We start from the raw sequence: 17,890 nt of genomic DNA on the forward strand, positions 1-17,890 counted from the left end.
CGCGCGCTTCGCGCGCGCCATCGCGCGTGAATTGGCACTTCAGTGCGCCCCGGGCTGGTGCAAGGCAGAATGCCACGCGCCATCGCGCGAGAAGTCACGCCACCGCGCGCACTGCCGTGTCAACCTTGCTAGCCAACTTTTTTTATGACTTTTTACACTACTTTTTCATGTTTTATTGATTATATAATCATTGTAAAGGACCAAAAACTGAAAATTCAGAGATATAAGAAATTTTTTGAGGTTTCTCTCAATATTCAAGGCTATTTTAGCTTTGTACTTCACAAAATCAAACTTATCAAAGATTGCATCTTTATGGCGTTTGTCAATTGTTTTCGCACGGATTGTTAAAACAAGTTCTTTGAAGGTTCGTAGTGAAATTCAATTGTTACTATCGTTGATATTTGTTGCTAAGTTTTAATCGCTTAGAGGTGAATATCACAAATCGTTGCTTGTTTCAAAAGATCGGGACAACATAATCGATCCTTGTTCGTTATTGAATTGAGGGCGCGATTCTAATTAATCATGTTTGCTTCTCATTCGTACGATGATTTTATCAGTTGTTCTTCATCGTTACTAACATCTAGGTTTTGGCATCACCACAAACGAAGAAATTGTTAGACTTAATTGAATTGTGGTGATGAGAGTCAAAACCAGTAGGCCGTAATAGCTAAATCAGAAGACAGTATAAATAGCAGAAGCCCTCGTATCACTTAAACAGAAGCAGTACTTTTCGAGTACTTAAGGAATTATAAAAAGCAGAACATAGCTTAAGAAGTAGAACATTAGCTTAAACAGAAGCAACTTAACGTATTTCGTTTGAATGATACAAATCTTAAATATTACCGTTAGTTTACCTAGTACTAGTATTAGTTGCATCATTAATGTTGTAAGAAGTCATTTAATACACCTTACTAGCTTTAGTATGAAACAAAGACGGATTACTTTGAAACTTTCTGCAGGACCCTTTTTAGGTGATAAAGCTGATTTTCTCAGAAGTCAAAGAAGCCATTTTTATTATAGATGTTGGATTCAAAGCTTTCTATATATAAGGATCAATCCCATATAGAGAACAACGATCATTATCTTTCAAGGGATACATTATCTATCCAACGTTATTTTTGAACAAACCATGAACTAATCGTTATCTTTGAGCTCAACTTACAGAAAAGCAGCACACGCTTAATAGTAGATATATGATCTTCTGAGATCATTTTGTGCTGCTGTTTCTTCACCTCTTCACAAGCGATTCAAGTTTTATACATCTTATTGAGTAGAGTATGTAATCTGGAAAAGAGTCTTTTCCAGAACTTTGCTATATTCATTACATTGTGTTGTGTGAAACTAAGAGTTAGTAGGCGAAGGATAAGCCCTACTGAAGTGGGTGTGTACAAGTTTTGTACCGTAAAATCCAAAGTCTTTTAGTAATACCTTCTGGAAACAGAAGAAGTGGAGACATAGAAGATTTCATTTTCGAACTTCCATATACAACCACTGTCTACTGCCTATTGTTTTATCGTTTTCACCCTTAAGCCATCATATCGTTTCCGCACAAGTTATTGTGATTTGCTGGTTATATATTTGAACAAGATCAGCTTTAATATCTAACAGGATTATAACACCCTTTGCAAAAACGTCCAACAAATGAAAGAGTCTATTCACCCCATCTAAACTCTATATCGATCCCCGACATGTATTATCTCAAAATCACACCTCAAATCCACACACAATATCAAAAAAGTCATCGGAAAAATCAAGACACAATATAAAATGCAATATCATGAATTGATACTACATATATCATAAATAAATATATATATAATATTTTATTTTTCATTTACAATATTTTTGGGGCTTTATATCGATTACGTGCATAATTTTTTTAAAAAAATTTTAAACCCTTCGTACAAATATCCATTTATTTTTATTTCAAAACTATTAAAAACATAAGATTTTTATAGCGTAGAAACAAATGCAAGATTAAAGGGAATGCCAGCAAAGTAATTAGGAGTGTAAAATATCAGAGAAACTTTGTTAAAGAATAAATTAAATTTAATCTATATTATATTAATAAAATATTTGCTAACAAATTATTTTTTTAGTAGATGAATTTGAAGTTATGGATTTCAATTTTATTTTGTCGTTTGAATAATGTTGAGTGAATTTCAAATCCACTCATTTATTATTTTGGCGTTGATAGCAACTCCAATGCAGAGCATAATCTTGCGCCAACTTAGTGAGATGCTACAGTGATGCGTCAATTTTGGCGCATCACTGTAGCTGCGCCATCTCTCTTTTTATTTATTTTTTTTCCTTTTTTTTTCTTTGTTAATTAAATTTTACTGTATGATTTAAGAACTTAAATAATAATTAAAGGTAACTACTTATTTATTTTAAAATAATCATATTAAGATTTTTTTAATAAATTAAATATATTTATTGTATTTTTATTATAATCTGTAATACGAATGCATCAAATAGTTTATTTCTAGGAACTTTATCATTTAAGTATGGTATCTAATTCAAACTTAATATTTAAGTATAATAAATAAGAAAATATTTGGTTTGTAAAATTAACTTAATTATTTAAATAAACTAAATTATTAATTACAAAATTTAATAAATATAATTTCACAATAACGAAAAAAATAATTAAAAATAATTGAAAAAATGGTAGAATAAATTATTTAAATATATTATTATATTTATTTTATATTTTATATTTAAATTAATTTAATTAATAGTCAAATAATTTAACATAATATTAAATATTGAATTATATTTTTATTTTTGTGAAAATTAAATATAATAGATAAATTAAAAAATTGAGAATATTATAGGAATATTATTTTTAGAATAAAATTTGAAGTAGATGGATTGGAGATGAGTTTTGGATTTGATGCAAAAATTGCACTATTTTGAAGCAAAATCTGCGCTAAAATAGTGCAATGGGTTGGAGATGGCCTTAGTTTCTGTAAATTTTTTGTTTATCGCGATGAATTTGAAATTATAATGTCAAATTTAATTTTCAAATATATTTGACTAAATTAATTTTGAATTAAATGGTCAACTAAAATGCGGCCGCCCTAATTGTTTAACTTCCCCAAAAATAAAGGTAATGTAATTTTAATGAGTAAATATGATTTATATTGGAAATGGAAAATAATAATTCTTTTAGGAGGATTAAAACTATAAACTACTCTCCAATTAGGGATTATTCAATAAATTTAACCAAAATTACATTTAATTTTGTACATTTGCATCAAACATTCGTAAAATTTAAACTTTGAGTAAAATTTTATATAATTAAAAATTGATAATCTATCTATCTATACATACATATTACAAAAGTATGAACCAGGGTCAAAATTTTTCATTGTATACTGTCAACTTTGTCCTTGTTTTGTACACACATGAATAATTTAGTAAAAATGTTTTAGTAAAATCAATTATTATGATAAGGTTAAAATTGAAAAACTACGTGTTTGTTGGATAAATGTCAAGTTTGAGAACATATTTTTTCCTATGAATATTTTGATTTTAATTATTATATATTTTTTATATAGTTATATATAAATTGAACATATTTTTTTCCGACGAAAATTCAAATGTTTGTTGAAAACAAAAATCAAGTTAGATTGAAATATCAAAATATTTTGATTTTTATTATTATAATTAAATTTAACATATTGTTTCCTAAAAATGTCAAAATATTTTGATTATTATTATTATAATTTTTATTTGGTTATAGATAAAATTAAATTATTTTTTCCTACAAAAATCTACATATTTGTTGAAAATAAAAATGAAATTTGATTGAAAGAGAATTTTTGTAATTTTAAAAAAACATTTCTTTCTCTTATTAATATCTCCACTCTCTCTCCCCAATAAAAGTTTCCTCCCCCGTTGAAATTTCCTCTCAACACAAATTCTAAATCCTTTACCACTTGCCACCGATTCTCGCGCTGTAAGTCGTCAAAATTTAGAAACAAATACATATTGGAAAACAACTCGTCATAATCTTTTTATTGATAGCGATATTGAGGGGTATTTCGCAACTTAGTCGACGATCTTTTTCCTTCCGATCGTTCTTCCGCCGTCATCCACCGCACCGGGCCTCTCCCGTTGCTTGGACTTGACTTTTCAAGGCATTTGAAGTTCGGAATCTTGTCGTAGCTCGAGTTTCATAGGCTGCCAGTGAGTGGTTTTTTAACTCTCAATTTAGTTCGACTTTTGGTACCAATTTTTGAGGGGGTTTATTTCGATTTTCTTGATGTTAATCACCCAGTTTATGTGCAAAACTTCGTCGAAAGACCGATTGTTGAATTTGTCTTTCTCTGTTTTTCTGTCGAGGAGAAAAAGAAATCATACAATTTGGGGTAGGAATGTTGTGCAGTATTTTGTTTCAAAACTTTGTAATGTTAACCACAATGGAGCACGTATGGGTTTCTTGTGCTTTTCAGTGGTATGGCTTTGCTCCCTTAACATGTTACATCCTTTCTCCGATCCGGTGTACGATTACATGTGATGATAATGATTAGCTCTATTTGTCGTAGAATTTTGTTTTTATGTCCTTGTAAGCAATAAAATTTCTCCACAAATAGGAGTGGTGGAAGATGTAAAATTTTAAAGGTGATTTCAATTTGGATGAAGAAGTAACTTGTGAGCAGCACCTAAAGATTTAGTACCGAAAATGCAAAAGATGAATATCACCAACATTAGCCTCTCTGCAGATGATAGGCTATGCCACATACATAATTGTTATAAAAAATGCTCGAACAGAATTTATTAGATAAGATAATCACATTCTGTACTCTCTTAAATTTCTCCATATGCCATATAAGATAGGAGTTTCAATCGGAGATGTTGTATATATCGAGAAAATAAAATTGGATCAACCCGAGCTCGCAAAGATGAATTCACGATTTGAAGTTGAGATGAGCTTGAAATTAATGTATAAATTATATTATTATCAAAATATGTATATATATATAATTAAAAAAAAATCATTACATTGTATTGTTCAATGAAGTTGTACCATAAAATTAAGAAGATGAGCTGAGTTTTGAGGGTGAAAATAAGGCCTTTAGTAATTTAATTTACGAAAGATGATAAATAATTGTCTTATATATATTAGAGTTGACTATTTATTAATAGTGAAAATTATTGTTAAGTAAACGTATTTTTTTAAAAAAATTAATTAATTATATAAACAAATTAAATTGTCTTGAATAATTAAATTTTAATTACAATAAATTTAGTATTATTGTCATCGTATGTCGTCAAAACTTAGAAATAAATACATATTCGAAAAAATCTCGTCGTAATCTTTTTATTGATACCGATATTGAGTGGTATTTCGCAACTTTGTCGACGACCTTTTGATTTTGGTACTAATATTTTATATTTGTTATATCTTTGGATGTAGGTACAATCGTTGCATCGATTCGAGGTATCAAACGAAATTTTAGCCCCTGTTTGTAGAATTTACAAAATTTCTATTTATTATGGGCAGAAAAGCTTTTTCCTCAAATTCGAAGAGTTATTGATAAAAAGCTATATTTATTTAACGTCATTTGCTAATATATTGAACTAAAAAGTTGTAACTAATTGTGTTGCTAAACAGTAAGTTCTTTGAAGCAACCAATCCATCAGTTGAAAATCGTACTAACCAAGGTACATCAATTGAAAAAATTTCAAATTTTTAGTATTTAATTGAAATAATATATATCCAAATTTGATTCCTAACAAGTTGTTTGATTTTTTTTAAATTGCAGATTTATTGACATTTAATAGGTGTTGCACTTTCGAGAACAAATATTCCAATTTCTCAATAGATAAAAAAACGTCATTACATTAATAATGTTGTGAATTCTAGAAGGAAAAAAAAAAGATTAAACGAATGTGAATCCAGCACATCTACAAAATTAAATAAGGAGAATACAGTTTGGTTACTGAAAGCTTTGATTCATGAAGGTAAAACCAAGTTTAATTCCATACACTTGTATAAAGTATCGGGAAACTGCATATTTGTTTTATATTTATCATATTTTTATATTTTTTTATGTCAATCACTTGTTGATCTGCACGAATTGAAACCTATGAAAATATGTGTCACTGTGAAGCGAGAAAGTTTGAATTTGAATCTCCAACATTTTGTTGTACAATGGTAAAATTAAGTTGGCAAACACTGTGATGCCATCTGAATTGATAGATCTGTTCACTGGAAATCAATCTCACAAAGCTGTTGATTTTCGGAAAAAAATTAGAGTTTATAATAGTCTCTTCTATTTTTCTTCTTTTCGAGTTAAAATAGACAAAGAACTTGCTTCTTTAAATCATGGAATTTACACGTTTCGAGCGTTAGGCCAAATATTCCACACTCTTCCACCTATGGCGCCTGGTGAGGTTGGTCCATCTCATTTTCAATTATATTTTTGGGATACAAGTAATGAGTTAAATAATAGAATGAATGTGATGGGCAATGCTGATATCGATGAAGAGACAATGAGACTATTAATGGAGGTTCTCAAAAGAAACCCTTACGCTCAATTATTACGCAAAATAAATGATTGGTCGTCTCTTGAGGAAATTAGGCTACATATTTGTAAAAATGCTGTTGTGGATCAACGATGTTACAATACACCTTCAGCTGATCAAGTTGCTGCCATTTGGATCGAAGGCAATAATGCTAATATATCATATGATAGAGACACTGTAATTCATGGATGCAATGGTCAGAGTCATAGAATTAAACATTATTTTGGTTGTTATGATCCTTTACAATATCCGCTTCTTTTTCCGAATGGAGATAATGGTTGGCATCAAAATATTCCCAAATACAAGTCCATAGAAGCTAATAATCAAATTCAAGATAATATTTCCGTCCAATCGAACTTTTCTTCTATCGAAAATATCCTTCAAGAGGAACAACATGGTACATGTTTCTGTCTTTTTTTCTTTTCAATCTATATATATTTAAAGTAATAGATTTCATCACTTTTACAAATAATTCACTTCCATGATAGATGAAATAATTGAATCCACATGTCAAGACTTTGAATTTTTCAAAAGATTTCATTACCACTTATGTAATATGCATCTTATGTATTTTAGTTGCAATCAGATTAAGATTATACATGTATCAATGATGTTTTGGTGTTTTTATGCTTTGTGTATTTATCTAATTTGTTTGATTTAATTTAATACATTGTTAGAACTTTTACCAATTCACTATATAATATTTCTCTAATTTTTATAATTTAATGCATGGTTTTATTTGTATTATATATAATATTTATTTGTAAATTGTGAAAAATGTCATATTCTGAATGTGTAATTTTTCACTTTTTAATATATTATCATATTAATCAACAAAGACAAGCAAAAGATGGTTTCTTGACGAGAGTACTATTGTTACAAATTCCAAATAAGAGATAACATGCCATCGATGCTTTTATATGCTGGAAGATTATTGCAACAATATGCAGTTAATATGTATATTAAGCTTGAAACAACAAGATTGGATTACTTTAGAAGGAACCAAGCGGAAATGAAATCAGAACTTTGTCAAGGTATCGTTGACAGCATTATAAATGGATAAACAAAAGGAAATGAAATTGGAAGAAGAATAGTTCTTCTAGCATCGTTTATCGGAGGACCAAGGGATATGCGTCGTAGATATCTTGATGCAATGGCATTAGTAAGAAAGTTTGGAAAACCTGATCTTTTCATTACAATGACTTGTAATCCAGAATGGAAAGAGATAACAGATAATTTGAAAGAAGGTCAACAACCTCAGGATCGACCTTATTTAACTGCCAGGGTATTTCGAGCTAAGTTACAAGATTTAAAAAATCAAATAATTACCAAGTCAATATTTGGAGTGGTTGCTGCTTTTGTTTATGTGGTGGAATTTCAGAAGAGGGGGTTGCCTCGTGTGCACATGTTGATTATTTTGAGGCAAGATTCTAAAATCAATGGTCCTGAAAATTTTGATTACTATGTATCAGCAGAATTACCAAACAAAGACAAAAATCCCAACCTTCATAATCTTGTTTTGAAGCATATGATGCATGGTCCTTGTGGGGATTTAAATAAAAAGAATTCTTGTATGATTGTTGGGCATTGCAAAAGCAACTATCCACGCCAGTTTTGTCAAAGTACAACACAAGTAAAAGATGGTTATCCAATTTATAGAAAAAGAAATTATGGGCAAATAGTTGATATACGAAAAGCAAAGCTAAACAATCAATGGGTTGTTCCTCACAATTCTTACCTTCTGTTAAGGTATGATTGTCATGTTAATGTCGAAGTATGCTCTGGATTGACGGCTGTCAAATATCTTTACAAATATATATATAAAGGACATGATAAATTCGTTGTGCATATTGCCTCCAGCAATAGATACTGTTGTGGATGAGATTAAGAACTTTCAATATGCAAGGTGGGTCTCAGCACAAGAAGCACTGTGGAGTATATTTGAATTTGATTTAAACGAGATATCCCCGGCTGTAATAAGTTTGGCATTACACTTGCCTAACAAATAATGCATCACATTTTGGAGGAATCAAAATTTGGAAAATGTCATTCAACACGAATTGACCTCAAAGACGATGCTAACTGAATTTTTTCATATGTCCTCAATAAATTCTAAAGCAAGATCTTATTTGTATGCCGAATTCCCAGAACATTATGTATGGGACAAAAGAAATAAGTGTTGGTATGAAAGGAAAAAAGTAAAGGTTATTGGACGTATAAATGGTGCAAATCCTACAGAAGGAGAAAGGTATTATTTAAGATTATTGCTCAATCATGTAAGAGGACCTACTTCTTTTAACCATTTGTTAACGGTTAATGGAAAGATTTGTTTCACATTCAAAGAAGCAGCACAGAGAAATGGGTTGCTTGAATCAGATCAGAGCAACTTTGAATGTTTGAATGAGGCTATGAGCTTCCAAATGCCATATGCTTTGAGAAGACTTTTTGCAACAATCTTAGTATATTGTGAGCCATCCGACGTAAGAAAATTATGGGACACTTACTTTGACGCGATGTCCGAAGATTTTAGGAAAGAAAATGATGGCAACAAGGAATTTTTGGTATCAAAGACATTGCAAAACTTGAATTTTATTTTAGAAAGTATGGGAAAAATTATTCATGTTTTTGATTTGCCAAGAATAACTATTGAAATAGATGAGTACAATGATAATATTTGTACAGAAGCTCGAATGTCTGTTGAAATATCACCTGATGACTTGTTAGCTCAATCCAAATTAAATGCATGGCAATTAAAAGCATTCTCAACAATTCTCGAGTGCTTAGATTCCATTGGAAGTGGCCTTTTTTTTTGTCAATGGACCTGGTGGAACTGGAAAAACATATTTATATCGTGCTTTGCTAGCAAATGTTAGGCAAAGAAATATGATTGCCCTTGCTACAGCAACTTCGGGAGTTGCAGCTTCGATATTACCTGGTGGTCGAACAGCTCATTCCCGATTTAAAATCCCAACAAAGTGGACTTGCAGAACTGTTACGTGTAACACGATTAATTATATGGGATGAAGCACCGATGGCAAAGCGGATAGCAATTGAAACTGTTGTAGAAGTTTACAAGATATAACGGGAATCCAAAAACCATTTGGTGGAAAGGTGGTTGTTCTTGGAGGAGATTTCATGCAAGTTTTGCCGGTAGTTCTAAAAGCCACAATTCAAGAAACAGTTAATGCAAGTTTAGTAAAATCTTATTTGTATAAACAAATGCAACATATGACTCTAACTGAAAATATGAGATCAAAATATGACCCCGTTTTTAGCGATTTTTGCTACAAGTAGGCAGTGTAATTGAACCTACCAATAGTGAAGGCAATATCAAAATTCCCGATGAAATGATTGTTAGAGTAGGTGCACGTCGAGCCAAGTGGTGGCCGAGTGTTCACAATGAAACTCTATGTATAAACAATCTTTATTTTAATAATATTTGAAATTATTATTTTGGCACATCTTTATCTGTACACCCATGCTAGTTGCATAGATAAAGCCCTTAAATATACAAATAGTAGAAAGAATATGAGATGCTCATATGATGAGTATCATGAAACTCATATTTGAAATACTGTATATTCTAAACAGTTCCTAGTCGATTCAGCCGCCGCTAAGAAGGATATAGGTTGCTCGAGTTCGAGACTAGTATCTGCGATGTGAGTACCATATTTCATTGGTAGGGGACATTGTGCTGTCCGAGCATGCAGATAGGTGCTCCTTGTAGAGTGCACTGTACAACCCTCCATAAAGGACTTTCCAAGTGGTTCTCACTTATCGAGTGGAAACGTCCTAGTTTATGGTTGTACACTATTAGTTCTTATGACCCGGGACAACATTGAGACTCTATGTGCTAGAATTACACTTTGACTTGTTTACCGACTCTCATGGGGTCATCAGGTGGCAAGGTTGGGTGTTCTGTCGAAACATATAGGAGTCGATGCATTGTAGTCGGGGATTCACAGCTTACCTTCGGGTATGGATATCCTATGTGTTCTCATGTATGTGTAGTATGAAATCTCTGATCAGAGTATGGTGGTAATTATGAAAGGGATTTCATAGATTACACCATCGATGCAACTACGACATGACACATAGTATCGATTCATTGACAACTCTCGATATACCAATGGTTGTCGAACCGGTCGGGATATATGAGTTGAAGGGACCGTACTGTACGCTAACCATAATTGAATGGTTCTTGCAGGCACTATCATTTGATACCTAGGGAATCATGTAAGCGATGCTGCTAGGCGTTTAACATGATTGGTTGGGTACTATCAGACTTGAGTTCTGACGTTCTTATTATCAAAGAATTGATAAATAAGAATGAAACAATTGGGATATGCTCATATAAGGACATGTTTAGTCCGAATCACATGGAGATGTGGACTCACGGCTAGTTGTATCAATGAACCATTGAGGGCCACACAAGTACTAGCTTTCTAGATCCCGTTGAGAAGTAAAATAGTTCAATGTGTTGAACGGCTTATAAATGAGTTTATAAGCGTAAGGAAAAATAGAAGTATGACTTCTATGAGGGAAATGTAATTTTTAATTTATGAATGTGTTCTTAAATTAAAAGTTGGCCAAATAAATAATGTATTTGGAAATTGTGATTTTCATAAATATTATTGTGGACTAAATTAAATTAATTCAAGTGTTGAATTAATTAAATACTAGTGGGCCTAGTAGAGTCCAAACAATTAAATTAATTCAAGTGTTGAATTAATTAAATCACATTGGGCCTTGTAGAGCCCAATTGAAAATAATTATTTAACTAGTGAGCTTGAGTAAAATCAAGTAAACTTTAAATGGACTCAAATATGTTTGGGACATTTAAATAAAGTCCATGGGCCTTGTAATTGTTACAAGCCCAAGTCAAATTGCATGCATGGGAGATTTGTTGAAGAAAAGAAATCACTTCTCTTTGAAAAATCCTCTTATTTTTCTAGTGCAAAATAAGAGGGGATCTAGCTAGTTGGTGGTGGGCTTAATATTTGAACAAGGAGTGCTCAAAGGAGGAGAGCTTGTAGATTTGTCTTGTCTTTGAAGAGTCAAGTTGTTTACAACTTGGTTGGAGCCATTACATCAATCTCAAAGATTGATAGGTAATTATCTTAACACCTTATGTATGACATAGTTATGTTTTTGTATATGTTACATGCTAGTACATGAGGTGTTCAAATTTTTCCTTTAAAATTTTCGGTTTTCATGCCTTGAAAAGATTTTTGAACTTCCGTTGCGCATTTGAACACCCAAAAATCGATCATCTTACAATGATTATCAAGTATAGCAAACATGATGAGGAGTCTTCTGAAGAAATGCTAATAAATCACATATTCCCGAATCTAAAAGAAAATGTTGAATCAACAGCATATATGACAAGTCGAGCAATACTTACTTCTAAAAATGAATATGTTGACAAGTTGAATGAGAAAATTATTCAATTTTTCTCAGGTGAAGGTAAAATATGTGGAAGCATTGATGAAGCTGTTGACGATACTCATAATTTTTATACCCCAAGAATTTTTAAATACCTTGACTCCAAATGGAATGCCTCCTCATCGTTTGGTTTTGAAAAAATCCTGTACAATTATGCTGTTGAGAAATTTAGATCCATCTCAAGGCCTGTGTAATGGAACTCGAATGGTTTGTAAGGAATTTGAAGACAATGTCATCCATGCAGAAATAACTGTTGGACATCATGCTGGAAAACATGTTTTTGTTCCAAGAATACCCTTGTCTCCTGCTGAGAACGAGGGATATCCTTTCCAATTAAGAAGAAAACCGTTTCTGATTCGTTTGTGCTTTGGAATGACAATTAATAAGGCACAAGGTCAAACTATACCAATTGTTGGTATATACCTACGACAACCTGTGTTTTCACATGGCCAATTATACGTTGCATTATCTAGAGGTACTTCAATGTCCGCCACAAAAGTCTTGATAAAGCCAAATTCAATCACAAATATTGATGATGCAAGAACAAAAAATGTTGTAAGGTTCATAATTTCATTAAGTTATTTGTCAGAATAATTTTGATATTGCATGTATGAAATTGATATATTTACTAAAAAAATCTGAATTTACAAACCAGGAGACGTCCACGGTCAAGGGGAAAGAGTGGAAATAAAAGAGACTGCATTGCAACAAATTTGGGTGAAAGGAGAAAGCTTAAGTATGTCGCACTTGAAGGTTTTATCTTTCTTCTGTTTTTCACAATTTTTCAAAACAATTTCCAGTTGGCGTCGAAGAGAATCAAAATCCATTTTCGAACAAAAAATTGAGCAAATAAAAAAAACTCACTATTTGAATTGTCATACATCCTTGGAATAGCTTCCTACATAAATGATGTTATCTGTGTCTCACGTATTTGTGTATGTTTTTTAAGTTTCAATGTGGGATTCGATTACTTTAGTCTTTGGAATAGCATATATACATGTTGCGAATTAATCGGAAGAAGTACAGCAATAAGGCTATCCTGATATAGAAAAATTATGCCATATAAAAATTTCTGCTAAATTATTATTTCTGAAGTATGCCGGTCATATTGGACTCTGGTTATTGCTGAAGTGAACTAAGCTTTGTTGAGCCACACTATATTACTAATATTGACAAATGGGAGTTGAAAGAATTTCCCTTTAGACTCATTGATTTCTTCAGTGTTATTTACTTTTTGAAACTTTATTGTTTTCTTTTCTGTTTATTTTTCAGAATGTCAAGAGTGAATATTCTATTTTATGTAGGACAAGTCATGATTATGGTGTTTACAAATGTTTTATCTCTATATATTACTTCAGATTGACATAGCCATGGAAGCATGCAATAGTTTTTTTCCCAGCAATGCCCAACCTAAAAAGGGTTGAAGCAGACAAAATTAAGTCCTCTCTGTTTTCCTGGTTCTACACTATCTTGTAAGCATTTTTTTCGGGACACACTCATATACCAAATTGCTATATTATTTGCAAAGCACTTAAAGTTACCAGTCTCATGTGTTGTAAAGGGTTGTCAAGTATAACTCCTTAAAGAATCAATTGTTTAGGAACTGTGAATTTGTCAAATCCATTACAATTCTTCCGCTCTCCAGTATGTTATGTTTAATTTTGCATGTGTAAAAAGTGATGCTTGTTTGCTAAATAATTTACAAATTTAGTTTAATTCACTGATTTAATAATATGAGAATATATGAAACTTGCTAATGATATACAAATAATCTTTACGCTATTGCATGCCTTATATGAAATTTTTATGAGCATGAAGTCATGTTACTTATGCATATCTCATGTGCATAATGTCTGTTGTACATGTGTATCCGAGGTATGTTACGCTTAGACATGTTTGGAGTAGCTTATGTGCGTAATATTCATATTCCCCTTCTTCCCAGTTTATATTAAAGGCTTACTTCAAGTCCAAATCTAATGAATCTTGCTCAGAAATTAGCATATGTTTCTGTGTTGCTTGAAAAGCACGGGTTCAAGTTTTGAATGAACATGGGAAGTGCTTGAAGTTCCTAGAGAACAAAACGTCGTGGTTTTTTCGGTCTAAATTGTAATCATGTATTATTTTTTTCATGCAATCTATAAACATTATCTTTCTTGGTTTCCTTAAAAAGTATTTTGATTTTGAACTTGAATTGTTATTTGTTTTATATCATAAATTTTGAATGCAGGGGTTGGCTTAGATAAAATAAAAAAGATTCCCTTAGAGATTTTGAAAGAGTAAACATTACTATTTATTTTTAAAATATTTTAAAACAGTCCTCATTTCTAATTTTATTTTAGTTTTTTTTACCATAGATACTTATTAGTAACTTTTTAAATTTCATTTATTTATATTGTAAAAAATAAAAAATAAAAAATTATATCATATCAACTCTTTTACGAAGTGTACTATGTATTCAAGAAACAAGAAGAATCACATGGAAGAAAGGGGTGAATAAAATCTCTTCAAGACCACCGAAAACCTTAATTTTTTTCTTGTCGATACAAATACGTATCTTTCACATTATTATTATTGCGTATTTTTTTCATTTTGCCTTCGTAAAATTTTTATCGACCTCGATTGTATAATTCGAGTGAACATTGGTGTTGGCTTGTGTATATTTTACCACTATTTGAATACTTAGCTTGATTTATTTTCAAAGATTCCTATGATATTTGTTGGAAGTTTGAGCCCTTCAGTGATGGTTTACACTTGACGGAGGCGATTTACAAATTCTTGGCCCAAGGTATACGTGGAGGGCAACACACACTGTTTCTCACTTCAATACAATATGTTGTTTCACAATCTTTACTAAGATTGGTTTGATGATGTTTTGTATTAAATAAAAAGAGAAAATTTTTTAATTCAAGAAATACAGTATTTTTTGTTTATAACAAAACATTATGATAATTTCTATTAAATAAAAGATAAAATTTTGTAATTCGAGATCAAAAATACTATTTGATATCAAAATAATAAAATTTGACCAGCTCCAATTATAATTATATTTTTAACTAAGCATTAATGGTTATGAAAAACATAAACTTATTTGACATGATTATAACAATTTGTTAAGTAATTTTAAAGAAAATTATGAGAAGGATTTTTTTTAACACGAGATAAGATCTCTCGATCAGAAATTTTTTTAACACAAGATAATAAATGAACGACTGATTGAAGTAGGACGGACTACATAGGTAATTTGTATAATAATAAAATTTCACATGTTCCAATTATAATTATATTTTAAAATAAGCATTAATGGTTATGAAAACATAAACTTATTTTAACATGATTATAATAATTTATTAAGTAATTTTAAATAAATTTATATTATCTTTATCAATTGAGTTATTATTTCGGTAGAACTCTAAATAAGAAGGATTCTTTTTAACACAAGATAAGAAGATCTCTAGATAAGAAGGATTTGTTTAACACAAGATAAGAAGGATTCTATTAAGACTCTATTATTATATTAATAATTATATATGTAGTGTAATACTTACTAATGTATTCAACAAAAATACACAGGAATTTTCTCAATAAGTTTGCATAAACGCGTTTCGAAATTCGGAGAAGGCTGGGAATTTGGAGGTAGGCTGGATATTCATTCAAAGTTGAAACTCCTTAAATCAAAATTTGACAGGTGATCTTTAATCTTCGTGCATTCTATTAAAAGTATTTGTGTTGAATAGAGTCGATGAATTGAATGAAAAACATGGAGAAATCAAAGCATCGACTTTTGTAACCCAAGATTCCATTGCTTTTAAATAATTGTATTTATTTCATTTTCCAAACATTTTGAATTAAGAACCCGTTCGATTTGTGTACCATGCCAAAATATTATATTTCAATCACAATGTGGTAGACAAATATCTATCAATTTCTATTATTTCCAATATACTTATTATTTATTTAAATTATTGTTGTTTAATATATTTCATTCTCAAAATTTTTTGTGTCATGCCAATTAAAGAGTACAAAATCACATAGTTCGAATGGACCACCTTACACATATGTCCTATCATCTCGTTGCAACCGAGTCAAAACAATGCTTCCATAAAGGTTAAAGTAGTACGACAGGGAAGCCAAATACTCGCCAAATCAAATTCGAAGCCTATAAGAAAACTTATCTTTGTGGATGAAGAGATAATTTCTTCTTATCCATATTCATGTATATTTGAATTGTTGTTATAATAATAAAAAAAACATATTCCGTTTTCATTGGGAACAAAAATACATGGAATAATGTTTTCGAACACAATAGATTTTTTCAAGATCAGTTGAAGATAAATAAAACTTACATCATCTCCGATCCAATTATTCAAGAAGTCAACAACTATCCGAATGTCAACAAACGAATAGATGTCTCTTCAGTATTGTGATACAGTCTCATGAATTTTTATTTGTAAAACGAGTCAACCCTACCGATATTCACAATAAAAAAATAATAATCTTAACATAAAAAGTAATATTTTTTTATGAATGACCCAAATAAGATATTTATCTCACAAAATATGACCCGTAAAACCGTCTCACACAAATTTTTGTTTTTATAGTTTGACTTTAAAGTCAAATCAAAGATATTATAATTTCTTGTATCCTACACAGCATATTTAATTATTTATTTTTACCTATTGCATGTCAAAAGTTAACTTTGACAATTATGAAATTTTATGCATAATCTACAGTAAGATTTTCATAACTGTCTGAGCATTTTTGTTTGAAAAGTTCCTATTGGCTCCATTCAATTATGACATTGTTCATATTTTAATATAAATTAAATTTTTTTACAGATAAATTGATTAAACTATTAAAAATATAGGATTTTTAAAGTGTAGAAAAAAATACAAGATTAAAGGGTGATGATTTTCCGAATTAGTTTTTTATCATTAGAAGGAAAAAGATTAGTACTGGTTTGATTAGTCCGGATGAGTACTTAAAACTCGGGTTAAAATAATATCACCATCTTCTCTTGGAGAATAAAAGAACATCCAACTTAAGCTATCGAGTACTTCAATCTGCTCGAGAGGAATCATAAGGATGGATGTATCATAGCTTCTTAAAAGTCTAGTATAGTATAGTAAAATCAAATATATGGATAATCTCAATTATTTTTAATCAAGTAAACTTTGTTAACGGCACACAAAATTGCCTCAAAATATCACTACATAAAATAAAATGAAAACTAAAGAATTTTGACATATTTCTCTTCTATTAGACAGACGAGCAACGATCAAATTTATTGAAGAAAGCAGAAATGAATGTGAAGTTAGTTCTTAAAATTGCAAATTGAGATCAAAAAATTTTTTTTAAAGGATATATAATTTAAGACCAAATTTATTTATTCTATTTTACAAGAGGCTTTTTAAGAAAATCACTTTTTAAAAAAATAAATTTGTTTGTGTCAATATTTTAGTGGGAAAAACTCATGTAAGACAATCTCACAACTCTTATTTTGAGAGATATATCTTTTATTTATGTCATCCATGAAAAGTTTTACTTTTTATGCTAAGAATATTATTTTTTTATTGTGAATATCGATAGTTTTGACTCGTCTCACAGATAAAGATTCGTGAGACCGTCTCAAGAGACGTACTCTAGTTTAGTAGATATTTTGTCAGACGATCTCACATATCTTTATTCGTAATACAGATCAACTCTATATATGATATGATATCAATCAATCATACTCATGTTTACAATAATAAACAATATTTTTTTACTGATGACTCAAATATGGGATCTATCTCACAAAATTTATTTGCAATACTATTTCACAAATTTTTTTTTTTGTAGTTGTAAACATGATTTAATATATATTTTTATTTAGAGCTCCGTGATTTAATTTATTTTGAGAGAAATAAAT

At 30.3% G+C, this 17,890-nt stretch overlaps 1 long non-coding RNA gene across 2 annotated transcripts; it reads left to right on the forward strand.

Moving 5' to 3' along the window:
* The first annotated feature begins 3,790 nt into the window (after nucleotides 1-3,790).
* LOC142547565 (uncharacterized) lies at nucleotides 3,791-6,068 on the forward strand. 2 transcript variants are annotated; one of them, XR_012820695.1, is made up of 4 exons: nucleotides 3,791-4,194; nucleotides 5,426-5,449; nucleotides 5,624-5,673; nucleotides 5,775-6,068. It is a non-coding gene; the product is annotated as an uncharacterized LOC142547565 (long non-coding RNA). The 2 variants fall into 2 exon arrangements; XR_012820694.1 differs by having other exon boundaries at nucleotides 5,624-6,068.
* The last annotated feature ends 11,822 nt before the right edge of the window (nucleotides 6,069-17,890 follow it).

Source organism: Primulina tabacum, chromosome 5, assembly GCF_025594145.1.
Source record: "Primulina tabacum isolate GXHZ01 chromosome 5, ASM2559414v2, whole genome shotgun sequence".
In the NCBI taxonomy this organism is placed as follows: Eukaryota; Viridiplantae; Streptophyta; class Magnoliopsida; order Lamiales; family Gesneriaceae; genus Primulina; species Primulina tabacum.